This window comes from Megalobrama amblycephala, linkage group LG1 (genome assembly GCF_018812025.1).
Source record: "Megalobrama amblycephala isolate DHTTF-2021 linkage group LG1, ASM1881202v1, whole genome shotgun sequence".
Classification (NCBI taxonomy): Eukaryota; Metazoa; Chordata; class Actinopteri; order Cypriniformes; family Xenocyprididae; genus Megalobrama; species Megalobrama amblycephala.
In genome coordinates this window covers 64,695,614-64,720,101 of record NC_063044.1, presented here as the reverse complement: position 1 = coordinate 64,720,101, position 24,488 = coordinate 64,695,614, and the positions used below count along the sequence as shown (strand labels likewise).

The following is a 24,488-nucleotide window of genomic DNA, read 5'->3' as shown; positions in this document are numbered from 1 at the left end:
TAAATACTTTACTCACATAATTCGAAGCATGCATACAGCATGCATGACGAACTCTTGTAAAGATCCATTTGAGGGTTATATTAGCTGTATGAACTTTGTAAATGCGCTGTAATATAGTCGACAGCTCGTGTGGCAGGGAGCACGTGATTTAAGGGGGCGGCGCCGAGTGTAAATCAGTGCATTGTTAATGATGCCCCAAAATAGGCAGTTAAAAAAATTAATTAAAAAAAATCTATGGGGTATTTTGAGCTGAAACTTCACAGACACATTCAGGAGACACCTTAGACTTATATTACATCTTGTGAAAAAGCATTCTTGGGCACCTTTAAAGCACATTCAATCTAATCACTGTGCTGTAGTATGCATTAGTATTACAGCGGATAATTCAAATGTCAAAAAAGTGCTGTTCATTCACCTCTACGTTCTGACTATAGACACGCGAGCTGTAGGCTATGTTTCCCTCAGCACGGCAAGCACATGAGTGGTGTTTTGTATTTTGCCCGCGATGCTGTCAGAACTGAAGTTTGAATACAAACACATGAAAAATACAATTGTTATTATGATATACAGGCGGAGCGCGCATATGATCAGTTTCAGCGCGGAGCTCCGCGTTGTGTTTAACAACACTAGCCACGTGGCTCATAGCTCATATACAGAATAATGTATCCGTGTTTAAAGTTTTTATAGACACATTTCATCTAAATATTCATCAAGTCTTCTTCAAATGAAATATATGTGCAAACTGGACACTTATACAGAGGTGTATCTGAACGCAATGACACGATTATTCTGATGAACAAAAGACTTAGAGAATGGACAAAATTAAACTATGTCTTTATTCTTTCTCTGTTTAAACTATGTGTCATTTATCATGAAACTATAGTGCTTGTAAACATAATGAAAGTATTATTAGCCCTTTTAAATATTCTTTAGCATTTCTCCCTTGTGCTTGGGAATTTGTTGTCATTTTCTCCGAGCTCATATATTAATATTCATTATTCTGTATAATGAGTGTGCTGTAGGTCTGTGTTTCATTGGTTGTTCTCTCCCCTCTTCCCCCCCTCTACACTCCCACTTTTCCAGAGCTTTACACACCCATTTTTACAAAGATTTTCCAGCTCAGAGGTGAACGACCAGGCTAAAAGGGGGGGTTTCATGACCCTTTAAGATGTTTATGATTTAGAATGTATGTAAAACTGACATCTTAAAGACGTCTTTCAGATGTTTGTAAACAGCAGATGCATTCCAGATTAAGTGATCTTTAACATCTTGCAGACATATGTATGCTATCTGGGACATACATCTCAGAGACGTATATTTGATGTGTGTGTTTACATCTGGAAGACATATTTTTTAGAGAGTTTGGTTTGCTCATCTGCAATACACCCATAGAACGTTTCCTTTCAGATGTCAAATAGACGTTTAGAACATGTCTTTAAGAAGTGATATTTAACAGACATCTTGCAGATGTACATGTGCTATCTGGGAAAGGGAACATTTACATTTTTGGTACATCATTGTCGTGTACATCATTGTCATTTTTTACACAAAGTTTTTACCAAATGAATTTTGAGAGAATAGAATAGAATAATATGGTTGATTAATATATTTAGGCATTCTAAAAACAGGGCACCCAAGTTAAAAAGAAGTTCAACTTTTAAAATCACCCCCTGAAATCAAAATTTAAATTTTTTGGTTTAAGTATGAATATGTTAGCCTTAAGGTTATGAATAAGCTGGTGTGTTCCAAAACAAAATTTGCATTTAGGAGATAAGTATGCAAAACTTACAGTCTCTCACTTCTGCTAAAATGGACTGCAGACTTAAACTTCTCATCAAATCTTCTGTCCAATCAAATGCTCTCTAGAATCTGCAGTCCCGCCCCCTCCAACACTACAAACAGACTCTGAAGCTGTGGCTGAAATCAGTCATTTCTTCACACATTTACTAGTTTCTATATGGTGAATGACACATAGTGCACTATGATTCAGAAAATGTAAATATACTTTCCACTGATGCAAATGAAGTCCATTTTCATGTTAGTGTCCTATTTGCCGCAGCACAAGCACAGTCTGCTCTGGTCCAGAGACACAAGAGCGCAGAGAATTTATATATAAATAAAAAAAAATATTTATTTATTTATGGTTTATTTGATAGGGACAGATAGCACCAACATAGATCATTATAGCAAAACAATCTGATGTCTGTATCACAGTGTATATAGCCGTAGCTAATTTGCAACACCTGTCCCTAGAAGGGCTTTTAACAGTCAAAATAAAAATAAAATAAAATAAAAAAAGAAACAACAGTAAATACAATAAAATATCCAGAAACCAGTTCATACAATAATATAATGCTCAAATAATAAAACTCTATATCTTCCAAGCATACATAGTATAGTTACAGTATTAAAAAGGAGTACAAGTCTTAGGTCTGGAAGAAAACATTTTAAAGTCAGGGATAGTTTTAATGTCAGATGGTAATAAATTCCAGAGCTTAGAGCTCCTAACAGAGAATTCTGTCTGACCAAAGCTAATCCTGCAGTATGGAATATATGTGCGAGTCGGCACAGAAAACGTTCCGATTGGAATTCTACAAACAATGCTATATTTTAAAGCAATATATGGAGATGAAAAGGTTAGAGATTGTGAGGAAAATTAGGTTTTAAGAGCTCAATGGCTCTGGCCCGAACTGTGATCTAGGTGAAATATATTGGCTATTTTGAAAAAAGGAGAGGAGCTTCTAGATATATCCCGCCCTGTTTTCCTGTTTCATTGGAAATTACATCAACACAGTGAATATAGCTGCACCTTTAAAGGGTTAGTTCACCCAAAAATGAAAATAATATAATTTATTACTCACCCTAATGTCATTCTACAGTTCAGACCTTCGTTCATCTTCTGAACACAAATTAAGATATTGTTGATAAAATCCGATGGCTCAGTGAGGAAAGCCATTCAAACTCTCAAGGTCCATAAAGATACTAAAAACATATTTGAAACAGTTCATGTGAGTTCAGTGGTTCTATCTTAATATTATAAAGCGACAAGAATACTTTTTGTGTGTGAAAAAAAAAACTATTTAAAAAAAAAAAAAAAAAAAAAAAAAAATATATATATATATATATATATATGTATGGGCCGATTTCAAAACGCTTCAGAGTTTTGTTTTGTTTTGTTTGGGGTTTTTTTTACATTTTTTAATAATCACTCTTGTAGGGTCACTACGGAGCCCCAGATCATGCGCATGATTTATAAATCGAGGGAATGAAATAGTAAATCGTGTGCACGTTTTAGTAATTCATGTGCAGGATTTAGTAATTCGAGGGAACAAATTAATAAGCTGTGCGCACAATTTAGTAAATCGAGGGAACGAATTAGTAAATCGTGCACACAATTAATTTTTTTTCTTGCATGTCATGTGCGGGGCTCCGTAGGTCACATGTCATGAAGATCACTGATTTCCCAGCATTTTTTGAACACTGATGAAAAGTTGATGACACAATGGAAGAAGACAGTTAAGTAGTTAAGTTAATATTTTCTAACTTTTATAGTTTCTTTTTTATGTTGTTGTTACCTTTGTCTGTCTGCGTTGATGCTGCCGTTGAGCAAGAGAGAGTAGTTGTCATGTGTGTGTATTACTTTATCATAGAAGTACTGGGATAAAAGTTTATAGTTCGCACATAAACACTGATGTCTACGATCAAAAAAAAGTAGTGAATGTGAATGATGTCTAGATGTTTTGCAATAAATTATGGCCATGGCATCTGAGGAATAATTCTCATTCCCTTTCAGTCGGTGACGTTCGACGTACGTCAGTAGTGACCGACGAATTGGGATATCGCTAGAGAGCCCTATCAGCTTTGAGTGAACTAAAACAAGCCAATGGAATTGGCGTGCGATATTTGCATAATGCGCATCGGAGGCGACAGGTGTATATAAATAGGAAGCAGATGCAATCGGACTCTGTCTTTCGCTTCGGAGCCAACAGTTGGTGTCCAGCTTCAGACTTCACAAGAGTGAAACTAAACAGCCTTGGAGATTCAGCGTCTGTTTGTGTTGGCGTTAAGGCACAACAGCGAGGTCGCGAGCTTCCCGGGGAGCCTGAGCTAAGCTCTCAACTGCTGTTTTAGGGCTTGGCTTGAGCGTTCCACATTCCATTAGGATTTATTGGTTTGTATTAGTTTCCATTACAGATTTGTATTGGTCTTTATTTGCAAATATTTAATGGTTTCCATTGCAGTTTTTGTATTGGTTCTAATGGTTCCATTACAAAGTTGTATTGGTCTTTATTTGCAAATATTTAATGGTTTCCATTGCAGTTTTTGTATTGGTTCTAATGGTTCCATTACAAAGTTGTATTGGTCTTTATTTGCAAATATTTAATGGTTTCCATTGCAGTTTTTGTATTGGTTCTAATGGTTCCATTACAAAGTTGTATTGGTCTTTATTTGCAAATATTTAATGGTTTCCATTGCAGTTTTTGTATTGGTTCTAATGGTTCCATTACAAAGTTGTATTGGTCTTTATTTGCAAATATTTAATGGTTTCCATTGCAGTTTTTGTATTGGTTCTAATGGTTCCATTACAAAGTTGTATTGGTCTTTATTTGCAAATATTTAATGGTTTTCATTGCAGTTTTTGTATTGGTTCTAATGGTTCCATTACAAAGTTGTATTGGTCTTTATTTGCAAATATTTAATGGTTTTCATTGCAGTTTTTGTATTGGTTCTAATGGTTCCATTACAAAGTTGTATTGGTCTTTATTTGCACATATTTAATGGTTTCCATTGCAGTTTTTGTATTGGTTCTAATGGTTCCATTACAAATTTGTATTGGTCTTTACTTGCACATATTTAATGGTTTCCATTACAGTTTTTGTATTGGTTCTAATGGTTCCATTACAAAGTTGTATTGGTCTTTACTTGCAAATATTTAATAGTTTCCATTGCAGTTTTTGTATTCGTTCTGATTTGTATGTTTAACTGGTAGCTGTTAATTAGGCCATTGATTAATTAAATAATTTAAATTATTACAACAATTATACACTGGTTTTGTCCTTGTGGCTTAAAAAAAACGCTCAAGAATATATAATTTTAATTGATATAAACTGCACACCAACTTTTCAATAGCTAACTCTTCAGGTTGTGTTTTGCAAAGAATTAAGAACATGCAACTAAAATCAAAATTATACTTGGATCAAGACCATCTTTTTTACTAAACCCAGCTGGAAATAAACATCTGACAAAAATTATTAACATGATCTTTTTTATTACTTAATATGTAATAGAAATACAAGAACTATGAACTGTGTTTGTGGCTTCACTGTATCCACTGTGGCTGGCTTAGACCTGCAAAAAGAAGGAGAATTCATTAGGACAATGTACCTCTTAAACCACATTACCAGTACATGAGATTATCCATACATTATATATTATATGGGACTCTCAAAGAAGTTGCAAGAACATAGTTGTTGACCAAACTTCATTATTTCACCCAACATATTTGGGTGTACTTTGAGCAGATTCAAGATCTTGAATTTTGCCATTAGTCATGTCAGGTTCATAGCATGACAGTCATCTGTTATTTAACCTTCTCCAGTTGTAGGTTAGTGATGTGCGGGTCATCTCATAACCCACAGACCCCACAGGTCGGGTTGGGGTGGGATAAGAAATTGTCACTTTATTTGCGGGGTGGGTCATTAAAAACAAAATTAAAAACAAATCCATATATGTTGCGTGCAATTCCCTATAGCCTATATTAAAAATTTGGGAATATCTATTTTCATATTTTTTTAGGTTCTTTGATACGGTTACAGTATGAAGGCTGTAGCAACGTAACCATTTTGGAAACGAAGCGTAAATGTGAACATCAAAGAATTCTTATGCTGCTGCGCCCTCTATAGGACCAGCGACTAGTCGACGTCAAGCTTAAAGTCCCTGTAAAGGCCTATTAAAGTCTGTGTTCTGAGTTTGTCACACCACAGTAAAATGTGCTATTAACCACCCAGCCAAATTTGAATGATTAAAAAAAACGTCAAGTAAATTAAATAAATTATCAAAATCTTGAAAAAATTAGCAGTATTCTCTGCTCTCAAACGCTAGGGGCGTGTCCGCTGTCGGCGCTGAAACCACACCCACTCGCGAGAGCTGCCGCCTCAACTTATTTGTCTAATCAGTCAAACTCACTGATGCATATAAACAAAAGAATCACGATAGAGGGTTGCACAATTTAGTAGAGTTACTGTGGACTGCCTACTAATTTACGCACACAAGGCAACATACACTCATTGGTGGGCACGTACTGCCGACTGTTGTCGAGTCGACAGGTGACGGCGCCGTGAGACGGGAGGATGAAGGCCGGGATGGGAGAGATTCTGTCCGGCAGATTGTCAGTGAATCCCAGCTGTCTGATGAAAGTTTGTAAAACTCTCCGGTGTAAAATTATCACTGCAGAGACTAATTTAATCCACCCCTCCTTCATATCATTGTTTTTTAGCAAATTTAAATAAGGAGAACAAGCTTCTTTTGTATATTATCGCAACCAGGTAATATGCATTTGCGTGATGAAGGCATTACTAGCTAGCAAAATGTAGGCTGTATAACTAACAGTATTGACACTCGAGATTAAGCGGGCGAGCTGCTGTAGCGTTAGGGGTGGTGCCATGCTCGGTTACTCTAGTGCGTCAGACAGTTATATAGTGTTAGCCCAAAAAATCCTGAGCACAGAATTGGTGAAAAATTGTTTAACACTCTAACTTCACAATTCAGTACTACATAGTTCAGTCTTTGTAATGTTTTTGCAGCAATATATGTGTCACATTTATAATGTGTTTAGAATCAATTCTCAGAATTGACTTTACAGGGACTTTAAAGTGTCACGGCAGAGCATTAAAGTCGACTAGTCAGTTCAACCCCTAGTGCATAGTTAATAAGTGTGATGACATCATCCATAGCAACGATGTCAACTACACCCTTTCTCTTAGCTTAAGAATTCTCACTGTTTGTAATGGTTTTAGCAGCTTTGTGAAAAGGTTTTAAAGGATTAGTTCACTTTTAAATAAACTTTTCCTGATAATTTACTCACCCCCATGTCATCCAAGATGTTCATGTCTTTCTTTCTTCAGTCGAAAAGAAATTAAGGTTTTTGATGAAAACATTCCAGGATTATTCTCCTTATAGTGGACTTCAATGGAGCCCAAACGGTTGAAGGTCAAAATTAGTTTCACTGCAGCTTTAAAGCGTTCTACACGATCCCAGATGAGAAATAAGGGTCTTATCTCGAGAAACCATCGCTCATTTTCCAAATAAAATAAAAAATTATAAATGTTTTAACCATAAATGTTCATCTTGAACTAGCTCTCTTCTTCTTCTCTATTTGATTCCAGCAGTCTAGACACTGCTAAGTGTATTACTGCCCTCCACAGGCCAAAGTTTGAACTAATTGTTATATACTATTGAATAGCATATTGTATATGCAGGCATGAAAACGGGTCAGGGGTGAAAAAGGTGAGAAGGATTTTACCCCTCTAGGGGGAAAAATTTAAATATTCCACATTTTAAAGCATCAATCTGATGCATTTTGAGATGCTTTTTTTTGCCAACCTGGGGAGAGCTGGAGAAACTTAACTTCAGCCATGAGTCAAAAATTATTATGGCCTCCTTACTAAGTATTATGCAAGCCATTTCATGCCAGCCTGTCACTGGGTCTAACATTTACAGTATATTTGGGGGAAGAACCTGGTCGAACTCTTCCTTCTTTTGCTGTTGCTTGATTTGTGGACTGCGCGTGCACAGAGGCGTCACCAAGTTTTTGCGTAGTTTAGAGTGACAAATCGTACCAGCGTACTTTGAAGTCAAAATGCGTATCCGCTACGCAAATTGCGTACAGGTTGGCAGGTCTACTTATTAGAACGGTGGACCACTTTACCTTCTGCCTTGTCAGTCCCCTCACCTCAAAATCTACCTCCTCAAAAACGGTAGCGTTAGCTAATAATTTTCCACCGGAGCTTTAGCTAGCTGGCTAACGTTGCGTTCTCTCCTGCTGTGTTCAATGACTCAATTCATCAAGCTGTAGCTAACGTTAGCTAAGTCTATGTCAACAGAGCTCCTGGGTAACTTGTATACCAGAAAATATTAAAATTATTGAAACCATTCAGGGCTCAACGCTAAGGATTTTTTCTGCTGGCCCAGTTGGGCCAGTGGTTCAAATTTTTATTTGCCCTGCCGAAATTTTCCGGGCCCCACAACAAAAAAATTAATAAAAGTAAAAGACAAGAAAATGGGCCTATAAAATAAGCATAGTTATTGTTTTCATTGTTTTTGATACATTTAACCTCAATACATAAGGTTATGACACCAAAAGCTACTAGATTTATTTTAAATATTGTTAGACAAATAAACAGTAAGTAGTAAAATAGTAACAAATAATCAAATTACGAGTAATAGCACAAATAAATACAACAGAACAAACATATAAATTAAATGGTGCTTTTCAAGTTTTTCATGTAGGTTTAAACAGAAGATTTTCAGGTACAGAAATTGTAATCTAATGTATAACTATAGAATAGATAACTTTATTAAAGTTAATCAAGAGCAGTTACAGATGCATAAAAATGTTTTTAATGTTCAAAATATAAAACGTTAAATACTGTTATTTATTTGAATTTTTTTTTTTAAAAATGAAGACACTTTAAATGTGAAATTAAACCCGCCAGTAGGTGGCAGCGAATCACTGTTAATGAGCGAATCATTGAGATTCAACTGATTCATTCAAGCGGCTGATTCATTCAGGAAGTGTTGCTCAAAAACGCAAAACAATTCTGTGGACTTTGGAACTATTTTCGTTGACGAAATACAGCGAAACAGACGATTTGGTGTCTAAAATGTAAGTCACTTGATATTAAGTTCTTGTTCATTAAACTGTACGCTGAATAAAATCAATATCACATTTGTAATCATGCTAATATTTGGAGAAAAACGGAGCTCTTTGTGTAATATTGAATAACTTTATTAAATTATATATGAAATATATACAGGGGCATTTTTGCCCCTTATCTTGAATTTTGGGAGCATTTTAATAGACTAAGGCCCAATCCCAATTCTACCCCTTACCCCTACCCCTTACCCCTTCCCCTTTGTTTCGCGCGTTCACGTGAAGGGGTAGGGGTGTCCCAATTCTCATTTGGTTGGAGGGGAAGGGGTAGGGGGAAGGGCCAGGTAGCCCTTCAAACGAAGATTTTTCGGGACCACACTTCAGACGAAGGGGTATGATACATTTCCAACATGGCCGACCGAGCGAGCAGAGAGACCCATAAATGTAAGTTTTTTTTTTTACGGTAAACAGTATTTTAGTAATAAATAATCACTTGTTTTATGTTGCCTTTAATCTTGTGTTCGTGTATACGGTTATGTTCTCCGAAAAAAAGATTTGTTAAAATCGCTATGAAAAACGTTCGCTAATGTTTTTTACTTTATGATAGTTCCACAACATATTTTTTTATATTTTATTGAAACCTGCGTTGATTTGACAACATAAATTCAAATCCGGTGGCAGCTAACTTGTCTTTTTGCCGCATGCCTGATTAATGTATTGTTTTGTTGTGGTTACGTCCATAAATACGTGTACGTTACATGATATAAACAAAAAGTGCATTCAGTTTGCGTGCTTATTCATCAGTATTGTATGTTCTGTATCAACCAGGGACTCCTGAGGAAACACGCAGGCTCGTCTCCTTTGTCTTATGCGAAGAACTGAAGACAAATGCAAAAAAATAGCTGTCGCCCAAGCAACAGAGATCACTACAGCTATCGATGGCATCTTAAGGCTTTTTTTAGCACGACCCTTTTTATTAATGAGACCCATAAGCATATACAACCATGTAGCTAAACAAGCCAAAATGAATTATTAAAAACGAAACTGAAGGTAAACCTGCGTTGCTCTCATAGTGGTTAACGTTACCTCTCTCTTTTGGTGAAGTGGAGCAGCTGCTCTAGCTCAATGGCACGGATTGCACTATGGACTATTGTACCTTTTGTATATTTTATTTTTTTTTAACAGTATTTTATTTTTTATAATGAAGAAGCTGCGATGTCACGTTTCCACTGCTTTGTTGTGTGTGTGTGAGGCGCGGGCGCGATCAAACAGCTGTCTTTGCAGGGGACTTGCCTCATCGTCATGGCAACGGTTCGTGGCCAGGTCAGATTACGTCAGAGTTTGTTGCCGTCTGTTGTAAAACTGTTCACACCGCGCAGACATTCCACGACCCGACAAACGCCGATTAAACATGTTCATTCGGGTGAAAACCGACTCCGACCAACGCCAACAGGGGTATCACACCGATCCAACAAACTCCAACAGACGAGTTTGTTGGCGTTTGTTGGCTGTTGTCGGTGCGGTGTGAATTGGCCTTTAGAAGTGTGTGATAAACATCGGCGCATCTATGACGTAGGAGCTAGCGACGACTTATGATGACGTGTAACGGTCTAGTAGTGGTGTCCCATTTCTTAGGGGAATATTTTCAGCCCTACCCCTTGACACTCTGTTTCAAGGGGCAAGGGGAAGGGGTAGGCGTAGGGGTAAGGGTAAGGGGTATAAAATAGAATTGGGATTGGGCCTTAATCACGCAGTGAAAGCGTACACTTTAATATGCTAACACACTACTCTAACCGTAGGTAACAATAACTATGCTGTGTCTAGTGACGTTAGACTATGTTTTTGTAAAGTGAGGGACATACTCGATAATTTCAGATCGTTAAATCAACAATTAGCCTACGATATTATAGACCAGGGGTACTCAACAGGCGGCCCGCGGGCCGCATCCGGCCCGTCAGCATTACATTTGTGGCCCGCATCATGCTACATATAAAATGTATTTTTATTATAATTTGCGTTCAAAATTAGCGTGAATATTACTTTGTTTTTTTTACACATACACTAGGGTAGGCGTACAGTGCGCGTGACGCTGTAATCATCAGCAGAGAACGGGTATAGTGTATGCGCGCAGCACAGATTTTCTAACCGCAAAGAACAATATAAACTGAAGGCACTTTGCACTCGCGCATTGAATAGTTTTTGCACTAATTTAGTTTGTCCACAAGGTGTCAGCACTGAAACGGGCTGTTGTTTCAGTCTGAAAAGAAACGGAGAACACAGAACAAGAGTAACAAAAAACACAATAGCCGACCGTGTTGAAGATCGCTCGTTTGAGGGGATTAAGGGATACCAGCAACTCTAATTTTAAACAAGTACAAAGACATTTTATTGTAACTATTTGAGCGAAAAAATCTAGACAAGCATGAATCTCTCTAGTGCGCATGTGTCGAGCACTTGTGTTCGTGAACGCCATCAAAGGCTCGAGACTGCGCGCAAGTAAAAAACAAAGTAACCTTATTTTTCCATGATAAAATGCATTTGACATTCCTCAAACTTTGCAGTGTGTAAGTTGCCGAGCAGCATGAAAACAAACCTTTTATTCTTTATGTCAATGTGTTATAAACAGAAAGCAAGCAGAGAGCGCTCCATTACAGATCTGTCGTCACATCATTGAGCTCACGGAGAATCTTATTTATCATGTTTACAACGTTGGTTATAGTTAGATAATTCATGAGATTGTGATTGAACATAAAAAAAAAAGAAGAAAAAAAAAGATTTTTGGATTCTGACCAAATTAAAAGGTAGACTAGGTAATAATACAAATAATAAAACAATTATTCTCTGAGTATAAATAGGTGGTATAAAAAGTGTTAAAAAGGTGCAATGGAGTATAAAAAGACTATAAAGAAGTGCAATGTTTTCGTCTTACGGACAAACTCTTATCAGCTAGTGAACAACAGCCAGACCTTAAATTTCTTGTGAAAACAATGCAGACATTTCAAATGAATAAGGATTTCTTTTCATCAGTTCTTGTTTTTCTTTATGCATTTGTACATTAAGAATACAACAAGACAAGCTATTAATCCTTTTTTTAAATGCCATTTATCATGTTCAGTGACACTTTAAGAACGACACCATACTATTAAGACTTAGCTAGATAATAAACTGCACTTTTAGTAAATAAACAGTAAAACTACAAATATTGTCTTAAGTAGGTCTAAAAAAAAGTCTTACGATCCAAGTTATAATTTGCGGCCCTTCGCATTTCATTTTGTTAAAATGCGGCCCTCTTGGCCTCTGAACTTGAGTACCCCTGTTATAGACGATATATAACGCACACCCTACAGCACTGGCCCGATCGGGCAAGTGACCGGTGCGTCTACTGTCCCGAGCGTCATTCACACTGGCCCCGGGCCATCGGGCAGTCCTTATTGTCGAGCCCTGCCATGACTCACCAAATTCAGTCAGGTAAATCGCCGAGGCCAGGCGTGCTTTCAGCTTCTGATGGTGGTCTGCACTGGTGATGCAAGGCCCTTCGCGTTAATATTTCCATGCACTCGCGCGCCCTTCTGGCAAGCGCATCTGTTCACAGTTCACTGAATCGCAGGTCGCAATTCACCGAATCTCGCGCTCCCTTCTGGCATGCGCACCTGTTCGCAGTTCACTGAATATGAACACCCCCCCCCTTCAAAAAAATGTTTCTCATCGAATCTACACGATTCACATAGGTCACCTATTTTGGTTTCAAAACGGCGAATTTTGCCGAAAGGTGAGGGATTTTCATGCCTGATATGACAATTTAGTTCAAACATTGACCTGAGGAGGGCAGTAATACACTTACCAGTGTCTACACTGCTGGAATTCAAATAGAGAAGAAGAAGAAGAGCGATACAGTGGGTTCCAAACGGGATATATCGCCCTCCGAAGGGCACTTCGGAGTGAAAACAATCATGGCCGCTATATTGAAGGGTCGTTCCAAACCGAAGTGCTCAAAACGGGCCACTTCAAAGGGCTCTTCGGAATGAAGGATTTCGAAGGGTACAACTGATGGACACTTCAGGCCCCCATGATCCTTTGCACAGGAAAGTTGTTTGACGTCACAGAATGGGTACAGGAGGTTAGGAGATTTTACCTATAAATGTATAGTATTTTTCTGTACTATTGTAATATTTATACGAGTTAGATTTAGTAAATTATTATGGTCAAAACGACAGTGTACTTCAACAAAAATACTTTACAGCTCCCTTTATCAGTCCATTCAAATGTTTCAAATACATAGACACAATATGGTGTAATAAACCTAAATAAATAAACTAACGTTAAACAAAGGGCGCTGCTTGCACAATTTCCTCCTCCTTGATTGTCTCGTTAAGATGACGCAGAAGTGCGTTCCAAAAAAAGAGGGTTTTTTTACCCCTACACCCTTCATCCCTTCGAAGCTCTCACTCCGAAGGGGAAACCATCTGAAAGGAATTAGGGCATAGGGATGAGCCCTTCCGAATGGAACGCAGGGCTACTTCAAGATGAATATTTATGGTTAAAATGTATAAAAAAAAAATATTTTTTTTTTAGAAAATGAGTGATGGTTTCTCTAGATAAGACCATTATTTCTTGTATGGGATCGTGTAGAACAATTTAAAGCTGCAATGAAACTAATTTTGACCTTCAACTGTTTGGTGTCCATTGAAGTCTACTATATGGAAAAAAATCCTGTAATGTTTTCATCAAAAACCTTAATTTCTTTTTGACTGAAGAATGAAAGACATGGACATCTTGGATGACATGGGGGTGAGTAAATTATCAGGAAAAGTTTATTTAAAAGTGGACTAATCCTTTAAGTGAAAACTCTTACCTAAGAATTTTTACTGCTATTTAGGAGAACTTTTAGTTGTAAGATAAAACATTTTGTGAATACGGCCCCAGGTATATTGGACCAGGTTTGGTGTTAAAGTCTGCAGGACAGTGGTTCTCGAGGGCCAGAGCTGAGATACCTACAATATGTTCTGAACATGACTTTCAGAGATCCAGATTGACTGCTAGATCGATCACTTACAACAGTGGTGTCCAGTCCTGGAGGACCAACGTCCTGCAGTATGTAGCTCCAACTTTCTCACACTGTAGTGTCTGGTGATCCTGAAGACCTTCATCAACTGGTTCAGGTCTGCTTAATGGCTGGAGCCACAGTTAATTCTTCAAACAGGACTAGATGGCAATAAATACTGAAAAGAGAGAGGACAAACAACATTTAATGGTATAAAGCCAGTTTAAAATTTTATTTTTTATGTATAATAACATCTGAGAATGTACATATGACACCACTGTACTGAAAAGTATTTGCCATTTAAGTAGTTGCAATTTAACATACAGTATTTGCCATTTAAGTGAGGATCATCTCATTTTTAAAAAATGAGACCCGAAATATTAACAGATAACATAAGCAAAATCTTCATGAAAATACAGTTATATAATGCAAAGAAAGTTTTGTAAATGTGCATGACAAATCTACAATGCAAAAACTGAGAATGTGTGACTGAGTCAAACAGTACTTACAGAGCAGAACCAATGATCTGATTACACACAAGGAAGAGGGAGAAAAATAAACAAAAATATATTAAATATTGCTCTGTATGGATGAATGTGCTGATTAAATGTACACATTCAAGATAAATTATTACATTAACATTTTAGTGATCTATTTCATGGCCTAAATGTTTTACTTCAGTTATATCTTTTCATAATTAATTAAACATTACAGATGGTTGATTTAATTTGACAGTTATCTTTTCGGGTGAATATAGGCCAATGAGTCCTCTCTCTTTCACTCTCTGTCCCCGCGCGTGCACGCGCCAGCTTGACAACGCGTTCAAAGTTATTGTAAAATTTGTTATTTTTAGGTCACGATAACATGATAGTAATATGGCCGTAGCTTATGTAACGAGATTTAATAAGGGTGTGCAGCTTAGTTATTGTATTTACGTCGCTGTTTAAATCTTTAATACAAAGACACAATTGACTCAGCCCGGCCATCATAACAAGCTCGGTCGAGTCATCGCGTAAAATAGCAACGGAGAAACAATAATAAATCAAATTAACACCGAAATGGATGTAAAACAATTCAAGGTAATGAATTAATGCGGTTTTTAAAGTATATTACCTCAGATTACCAGAAAATGAATTGTCTGAGCGGCTAGTCGACCGTTATAACCGTTATAACATTTAAACGCAGCACGCTAAATAATATAACGTTACTCATCAGATAGACCACTAAAGCGGGTATAATTTAATTCCAATTAATTAATTCATTACCATTTCGACCTGTTACACTAATTTTAATAGAAAACTCAGAAATTACTATAGAAATATAAAAAGCTTACCTGTTTGCGGTACCAGTCGATTCCGGCATGACAGTTCATTGATGCTGTTCCAGCAGTCTCATTGGTTAGAATTAATCACGTGATGTCATATTACTAATAATTTATATTTATTTATTTATTTATTGCCATTTCAGAAAAATAATATATTAATATTGTGTGTGTGTGTGTGTGTGTATTATAAAATATATATATATATATATATAATATTATATATATATAACTGAAAATTCAGCTTTTATCACAGGAATAAATTACACTTTACTGTATTTACTGTATAGAAAACAGCTGTTTTAAATTGGAATAATATTTCACAATATTACTGATTTTGTTTAAAAACATTAAAAAAATTTTACTGACCCCAAACTTTTGAACGGTAGTGCATATATATAGCCTATATATATATATATATATATATATATATATATATATATATATATATATATATACACACACACACACACACACACACACAGTTGTCTCAGTCTCAGTCTACAAACAAACAGGTAAAGACAGTACTTGTCTTGCTATCTTGTTGACTGTGTGCAGTTTTAGTTATGGGATGGGCAAATGAATGTAATGACATTGGTGACATTTTACTAGATTGTTAAAAAGTTTGATTAACCCTGTGCCTTGAGCATTTAATCATAAAACAATGATTTAACTTGTACTGTGCTGTGAACATGGGGGGTTGCCCACAGTAAACCTGCTATGGGCCCCGGAGCTAAGGGCCCCACATGGGCTAACCAACCCCACAGAAAACCCACACTTAGTGGGTGAATGATGAAATCACATTAAACTTGAGTTCTATGTTGATAAATTAAAATTGATTTCTGGATATCGTTATGTTATTTTTGTACACACACAAACAAACACGTTGTGCTTTCATGTTTTATGGAGACTTAATGGTTTTTATACTGTAAAAATTGTATATTCTATCCCCATACACTAACCCTACCCCTAACCTACCCATCACAGAAAACATTCTGCCTTTTAAATTTTTAAAAATCATCACTTAGTATGAAAAATCTCCCCACACGGACAAGGATTTCAGATATTGCCATCTTTGTGGGGACATTTTATCCCCATAATATAGGGTTTACCAGGCCACACACACACTCCTGTCCCACCCAGTTTTTAAAACAAAGTTACGACACTGTTTCCCATGCGGTTACACTGCAAAAGGGAAAATGGGACAAAATGGAAAGTTATGTTGACCCATGACCTATATGAATGAACAATTTTGTGTGAATTCTATTAAACAATACATATATTTAACAGTATAATTTCTATACATATTACATAAGGATACCATTAAACAATTGAAAAATGAGCTAAGATTTAGTTTGTGTGTCATATTTAATCTATTTTGTTGTGTTGTAATAATTGTAAAAAATAAATAAATAAATCTGCATCTAACCTATAAATTGTACATCATTAAATCTAACTAAAGAAACCACTCAATTTATTGGAGTTCTAATGGTTCATACTGGTGTCCAGTAGATACCAATGTGTAATCTATAGGTTGCCAAAGATGTTCTATTGGTCCTTAATGGTATCCAATAGGCAAAATATGCTACCAATAGAAGAAAGCAAATTACCAATAGAAACCCACTTGGACTATTACATTTTCCATTAAAACCAATACAGGCAAATAGGCAAAACATGCCACCAATAGAAAAAAGCAAATTACCCATACAGACCCACTAGGACCATTACAGTTTCCATTAAAACCAATACAGTTCCCTTTAAAACCATTAAAACCATTACAATTTCTGTAATGGTTTCTATTGTTTTTTTCAGCAGGGTTTGCTCTGTCCCGTCCGTGCTCTGCGTGTGTACGTGGACAGAACGTGAAGCTTCAGGACCTCAGATCAGCTCTTCGTCTGTTACGGAGGCCAGCAGAAGGGAAAGGCTGTCTCCAAGCAGAGGATGGCCCACTGGATAGTGGATGCCATCGCCTTGGCGTACGATTCCCAAGGCGTGCCTTGTCCGCTTGGGTTGAGAGCCCACTCCACCAGAGGAGTGGCCTCTTCCTGGGCGTTGGCTCATGGTGCCTCGCTGACAGATATTGTAGAGCTGCGGGCTGGGCGACACCTAACACGTTCGCTAGATTCTATAGCCTACGTGTAGAGCCGGTATCTTCCCGTGTACTCGCTTCCACTAGCCGGTAGACGCGTTGAACCGCTCTAAGTGTCGGCTTGCAATGCCATTCCCGCCCCCTGGGCCGGATACGTGCATCTATTGACTCCAGTCGTGTTCCCCACTTGGCGAACCCTGTCGAGTTCCTCCGCCTCCCCCTTCGGCTCGGAAGGGGTTTCGTAACTGTGGCGCTTTATTTGGGATCCCAATTCGTCAGTCACTACTGATGTACTTCGAACGTGACCGACTGAAAGGGAACGTCTCGGTTACGTATGTAACCCTCGTTCCCTGAAGGAGGGAACGGAGACGTACGTCCCGTCGCCACAGTTTCTGTACCCTCGCTGTTGTGCGGACACCAGTTGTCTCCTCAGCGAAAAACAGAGTGCGATTGCATCTGCTTCCTATTTATATACACCTGTCGGAGGCGGTGCGCATTATGCAAATATCGCATGCCAATTCCATTGGCTTGTTTTAGTTCTCTCGAAGCTGATAGGGCTCTCTAGCGATATCCCAATTCGTCAGTCACTACTGACGTACGTCTCCGTTCCCTCCTTCAGGGAACGAGGGTTACATACGTAACCGAGACGTTTTTCTCAGTTATTTTGCTTTATTTCCAGATTCAATCATAGGATCGTTCTTATGGACTAAATCATGTACGCACATGCGCACTCTTCAAAAACAGTGCTTAAAATCTCTTGACAAACTAAAATGTGTAATTGACATTTGTATATACTCGAAATAAAAGATATAAATTGTACTTAATGTCAGCTTGCTTATTTTGTTTAAGATAACGATTTATCAAGTTCACATTTTATAAAAACAAGAAACTATGCTTCTAACCACAGCTCGGGAGCTGTCGTTCCAACCACACAAGTTTGTGATGTTGTTTGCGAATGTTCGTTTGAACTATGGTTTCGGGAAACACTGAACTATGTTAGTAAAGACGGAACTTGCGATTTTAGTTGGCTAACTGCTTTTGGGAAACGTACCCCAGTAATGAAACAAGTGATGTATTTATAAGTGAGTCATTGAATCATTCAAACATAATAATTCATTCAAATCATTTAAACATAGCCTGCGCAATTAATATTTCGTCAGAACCTCTAATAAATTACATATTATTTTGTTAAGTTGGAGTTCAGAATCATGGGAGAAGCTAATTTTATTGTGGGGGTGGGTAGAAGGACTGTTAAATTAAAAATGAAGATTATTATTGCTGTCTTTTTTTGTCAATTCAGTTTTATTTCTATAGGTTTTGTAACATTCTAAAAGCTCTTTATTCCACAGATAGTATGGTAAGTACATTCAACAATACAAGAATAATAAAACATTGCATTGATATAAAAAGGAAACTTACTTTCGATACTTAAAGTACTTCTGTACTTTTACTTAAGTAAAAAAAAACTGTCTTTACAACTTTCACTTCTAACGGAGTAATATTTGACCAGTAGTATTTGTACTTTCACTCAAGTAATAAAGTTGTGTACTTTGTCCACCTCTGCAAATTTACAATAAGGTCCCATTAGGTAATGTTTGTTAATGATATTGTAAAAATACTGTTCATTGTTATTTCATGTCAGCTCAGGTCCATTAAATAATATTAACAGATACAACTTTTAACTTTTAATGATACATTAGTAAACAGCAAATGATTAACAAATGCTACTGCGACCTGCCGCTGCCAGAGAGAGCACCAACCCCTGCTGAAAAATAGTGTAAACAAATGTTTAAAAATAAATTGCCTATTAAGTGTTTAAGTAGCCTGTTAAGTATTAAGTATTTGATGCTGTAATGAACAACATAGCTAATACAAAAATCTGAATGGCTGTTTGAAAGATAGTACAGCAGACAAAATCTAAAAAGATTTTTGACAAAATCTAAAAAAAAAAAAAAAAAACTATAATTATATATATATATATATATATATATATATATATATATATATATATATATATACACAGGTGCTGGTCATATAATTAGAATATCATCAAAAAGTTGATTTATTTCACTAATTCCATTCAGAATGTGAAACTTGTATATTATATTCATTCATTACACACAGACTGATATATTTCAAATGTTTATTTCTTTTAATTTTGATGATTATAACTGACAACTAAGGACAATCCCAAATTCAGTATCTCAGAAAATTAGAATATTGTGAAAAGGTTCAATATTGAAGACACCTGGTGCCACACTCTAATCAGCTAATTAACTCAAAACACCTGAAAAGGCCTTTAAATGGTCTCTCAGTCTAGTTCTGTAGGCCACACAATCATGGGAAGACTGCTGACTTGACAGCTGTCCAAAAGACGACCATTGACACCTTGCACAAGGAGGGCAAGACACAAAAGGTCATTGCAAAAGAGGCTGGCTGTTCACAGAGCTCTGTGTCCAAGCACATTAATAGAGAGGCAAAGGGAAGGAAAAGATGTGGTAGAAAAAAAGTGTACAAGCAATAGGGATAACCGCACCCTGGAGAGGATTGTGAAACAAAACCCATTTAAAAATGTGGGGGAGATTCACAAAGAGTGGACTGCAGCTGGAGTCAGTGCTTCAAGAACCACTACGCACAGACGTATGCAAGACATGGGTTTCAGCTGTCGCATTCCTTGTGTCAAGCCACTCTTGAACAACAGACAGAGTCAGAAGCGTCTTGCCTGTGCTAAAGACAAAAAGGACTGGACTGCTGTTGAGTGGTCCAAAGTTATGTTCTCTGATGAAAGTAAATTTTGCATTTCCTTTGGAAATCAGGGTCCCAGAGTCTGGAGGAAGAGAGGAGAGGCACACAATCCACGTTGCTTGAGGTCCAGTGTAAAGTTTCCACCGTCAGTGATGGTTTGGGGTGCCATGTCATCTGCTGGTGTTGGTCCACTGTGTTTTCTGAGGTCCAAGGTCAACGCAGCCGTATACCAGGAAGTTTTAGAGCACTTCATGCTTCCTGCTGCTGACCAACTTTATGGAGATGCAGATTTAATTTTCCAACAGGACTTGGCACCTGCACACAGTGCCAAAGCCAGTACCTGGTTTAAAGGACCATGGTATCCCTGTTCTTAATTGGCCAGCAAACTCGCCTGACCTTAACCCCATAGAAAAACTACGGGGTATTGTGAAGAGGAAGATGCGATATGCCAGACCCAACAATGCAGAAGAGCTGAAGGCCACTATCAGAGCAACCTGGGCTCTCATAACACCTGAGCAGTGCCACAGACTGATCGACTCCATGCCATGCCAGGCAAAAGGAGCCCCAACTTATTATTGAGTGCTGTACATGCTCATACTTTTCATGTTCATACTTTTCAGTTGGCCAAAATTTCTAAAAATCCTTTCTTTGTATTGGTCTTAACTAATATTCTAATTTTCTGAGATAATGAATTTGGGATTTTCCTTAGTTGTCAGTTATAATCATCAAAATTAAAAGAAATAAATATTTGAAATGTATCAGTCTGTGTGTAATGAATGAATATAATATACAAGTTTCACTTTTTGAATGGAATTAGTGAAATAAATCAACTTTTTGATGATATTCTAATTATATGACCAGCACCTATATGTATATGTATCTGTGTGTATATATAATAAAATATAATTCCAATCTTTGTTATCAACATCATGAAGTGAATTAAATATTGCATTACATCATGTTTTCCCAGCCTGGGGTTGGTGATTAAGTTTGAGTTTAATGAAAAGCTATTTATTAAATCATGAAAATGTAAAGTTAAAATAAATAATTATAAAATCAAATCAAAACACTTAAGATTAAATATTTGTTTACCTGTTGGGGAAAAATTTGTGAATTCCTGCATTGTGTAAATATAAAATGTAAATATATGTATATGTAAATATACATATGAAGTATTTTAAATATGAAGTATTTTAAAATGTAATATAATCTAATTACAAGTACTCAATTTTTGGAAATTGATTACGTAATTCCAGATTATCCAGATTTCTTTTTCAAATACATGCTGTTCTCAGGGATGGGCAAAAATACATCAAAATGTATTTTAAAATAAAATACAAAATACCTTAATTTTAAATGTATCAAAATAAACTACAAAATACAGCAGCCAAACCATGTATCAAAATAAACTACTGTATTTTTGTATTTTGAAAATACTACAAAATACTTTTACAAGGGAGCATGAAATTTCTTTGCAAACCTTTCATCAGATGGCCCATTTGATCTATCCCTTCACCATTACACTGACTTGATTAAGTAAACAATGTTTGATAGCAACAGTTTTTCTTTGCCCGAGTCATGCAATAAATCTGACATATGCAACCAGTTAAAGGCACAAATATGCAGGATTTTTAGATTAAAATATTCAAAAACCACTAAAACAATGTTATATTTTTTTGTTGACTTGTGTACTTACATTATCCCAAATGTTCCCAAGAAATTCTAAATAAGCAAGAGAAATAAGCTATTTTAACCAGGACACACACCGTGTCCTTGTGTTGCCTATCAATGACATCATTACCCTCGATTTCCCATTTTATTTTGTCAAAAACCATGGAAACATCAAAGACACTTTAGTACTGTATATTATGAGTTTTATTAGACAGGGAAGCAACAGTTTGGATACATTCATTGACAGAAAACTCATCATGTTATATCGCTTAACACATTAAGGGCCAGATTTACTAAACGGGGCAAATTACCGTGAGAGTGCAATTCCACAGATGTGTTGATGGGACTGGCAAGTTTTGCACGTGATCTGCTGACATGCAAATATAGGCCAACATAGTTTGGCAAACGATATGTTCGGATAAAGTCTTACTTTGGCATTTCAAAGAAATTAATAAACCTTCTACGCGCTCTCTGTTCTCTGCGGTGTCTCCTCCTAACAGCAACAATTGCAGCCATGTCACAAAATGTGTTCAGACATGCTTTTTTAGGGCATTAAATAATGGTGTAAATACCAATTGACGAGCGCAAACATTAGTAAATCGCATTGTGTGATTCATTTAAATACTCTCCTCCCATAAGTTTTGCATCTGAAAGGGAAACTCCTAAAAATGCATATGCAATAAGGTCAGCTGCAAACACAACTCGGTCCATGCGTTTTCAGCACTAATTTTATACTGCGTGTCTTTAGTAAATCCCGACAGTAGTTTTTTAACACCAAAAGAGGCTGTTAGTAAATCTGGCCCTAAGCCTTTTTGTTTGAATCTCTTTTTCTTGATTTATCGTGAGTACCATGTTTTACCATGACTTACTGCAGTGTTCAACAAGTGTCTCATAGTAGCCGCTGAGCGAACGCACAGAGTAGCACTATACCAACTTTTAACACACAAATGTATCTAATATGATAAGCAACGCTGCTTTACCCTATGTGCACATGACTGAAAGAAGCGGAAGCGGCGACTGTGGCATAATAAAAGATCCGCTGTTGTCGAGCTGTGTGTCGCGCTCATCTCTCATTAGTAATCGCTCCAGTGGGTTTGTTACTGCTCTCACAGCACTTGGTTCTGCTCTGCTTCATACTACAGTAACGTTAATAATCTCTCTATAAACATGATTTCTGCCTGAGTCCTGTCCCGATTCTTTTCCACCGGCTATAGACGTCAAGACAAAACATCCCATGATTCCGTGAAATCAAGGTGTCATCGAGGTTTGCCTTTGTTTTGAATTAGCAATCTTTAGAGGCAAAAATTTACATATTGTGGCTTTAACAGAACAAATATTCACATATCCCTGTGATCTCCCAGATGAAGGTTAGTTTTAAAGTAACCAAAAGTATAATGTTTGCAAATGACTCATAATTGTATCCTAATTTAGTTACTTGGTGTTTGGTAATGAAGGGCATACTTTGCATCAGCAACACTGACTCAATGACAAACAAGTCATTCATAAGAAGACAACTGATGGCACTTGTATTCATAGCAACTAGTTTTTAACCAATTAATCGTTTGATTGTTAATCATAAATATAGGGGGTTGCTGCTCTGTAATGTTTTCAAGAACATTATGTAAATTAGTATACTATTTATCCTAGGCTACCAAAATGAACACCAAAACTTAACATGAACTCTCTGCAAACTATAGAGTAGGCACCAATTTTATGATGTCATCATGTCGACTTCTTACAAAGTATTTTACAGTATTTTAAAAATACAAAAATACAAAACACTAAAGTATTTTGATACAAAATACAAAGCCATTTTCATCAACCCTATCAAATACAAATTACAAAATACTATTTTGTATTTGAAATACGTATTTGAAATACATGTATCATAAATACTGCCCATCCCTGGCTGTTCTTTTGAAATTTATATCATGAAAGAATTCTGAAAAACTGCATCACAGTTCCTACAAAATACTAAGCAGCACAACCGTTTTTAACTGTGAAAATAAGAAATGTTTATTGAGCAGCAAATCAGCATATTAGAATAATTTCTGAATGATCAAGTGACGCTGAAGACTGGAGTAATGATGCTGAAAATTCAGATTTGCATCACAGGAATAAATTGCATTTTAAAATATATGAAAATAGAAAGGTTTTAATTTGTAATACTATTTGACACTAGTGGTTTTACTAGATTTTTGATCAAATAAATGCCGCCTCTGTGAGCATAAGAGACTTTTCAAAAACATTTTAATTATGTTCCAAAGTCAACTGGTACTCTGAACTATTCATGATTCCCTCAGCTTGGTGCCACCACAATGTTTCTCCATGGGTATGGTGTTCTTTTGCTGATGTTCATTGTTATTTTTTTGTGCCAAACATACCTTTTACAGTTTTGGCCAAAAGGTTCAATCTTGGTCTCATCAGACCATAACACATTTTTCCACATGGTTTTGGTAGACTGAATATATGTTTTTTGCAAAATAGAGCTGGATGGGTTTTTTTTAGTCAATATAGGCTTGCGTTTTGCCACCCTGCCCCACAACCCAGAGAGATGGAGAATACGGGAGATAGTTGTCACATGTAGGAGGCAACCAGTACTTGCCTGAAAGAGCTGCAACTCTTTAATATGTTGCTAGGTTTCTTAACAGCCTCCCTGACCAGTTTTCTCTTTGTCTTCTAATAATGTCACTGTTGTGCCATACTTGATCCATTTGTTGATGACCGTCTTTGCTGTGATTCCATGGTA

General features: G+C 36.7%; 1 long non-coding RNA gene across 1 annotated transcript; it reads right to left on the bottom strand.

Annotated features, from left to right (window-relative positions):
• Window positions 1-4,960: 4,960 nt before the first annotated feature.
• On the bottom strand, window positions 4,961-15,290 carry LOC125279709. Its single transcript, XR_007187434.1, has 4 exons — window positions 15,247-15,290; window positions 14,423-14,439; window positions 13,926-14,091; window positions 4,961-5,349 (listed from the first exon to the last, which is right to left on the bottom strand). It is a non-coding gene; the product is annotated as an uncharacterized LOC125279709 (long non-coding RNA).
• Window positions 15,291-24,488: the final 9,198 nt, after the last annotated feature.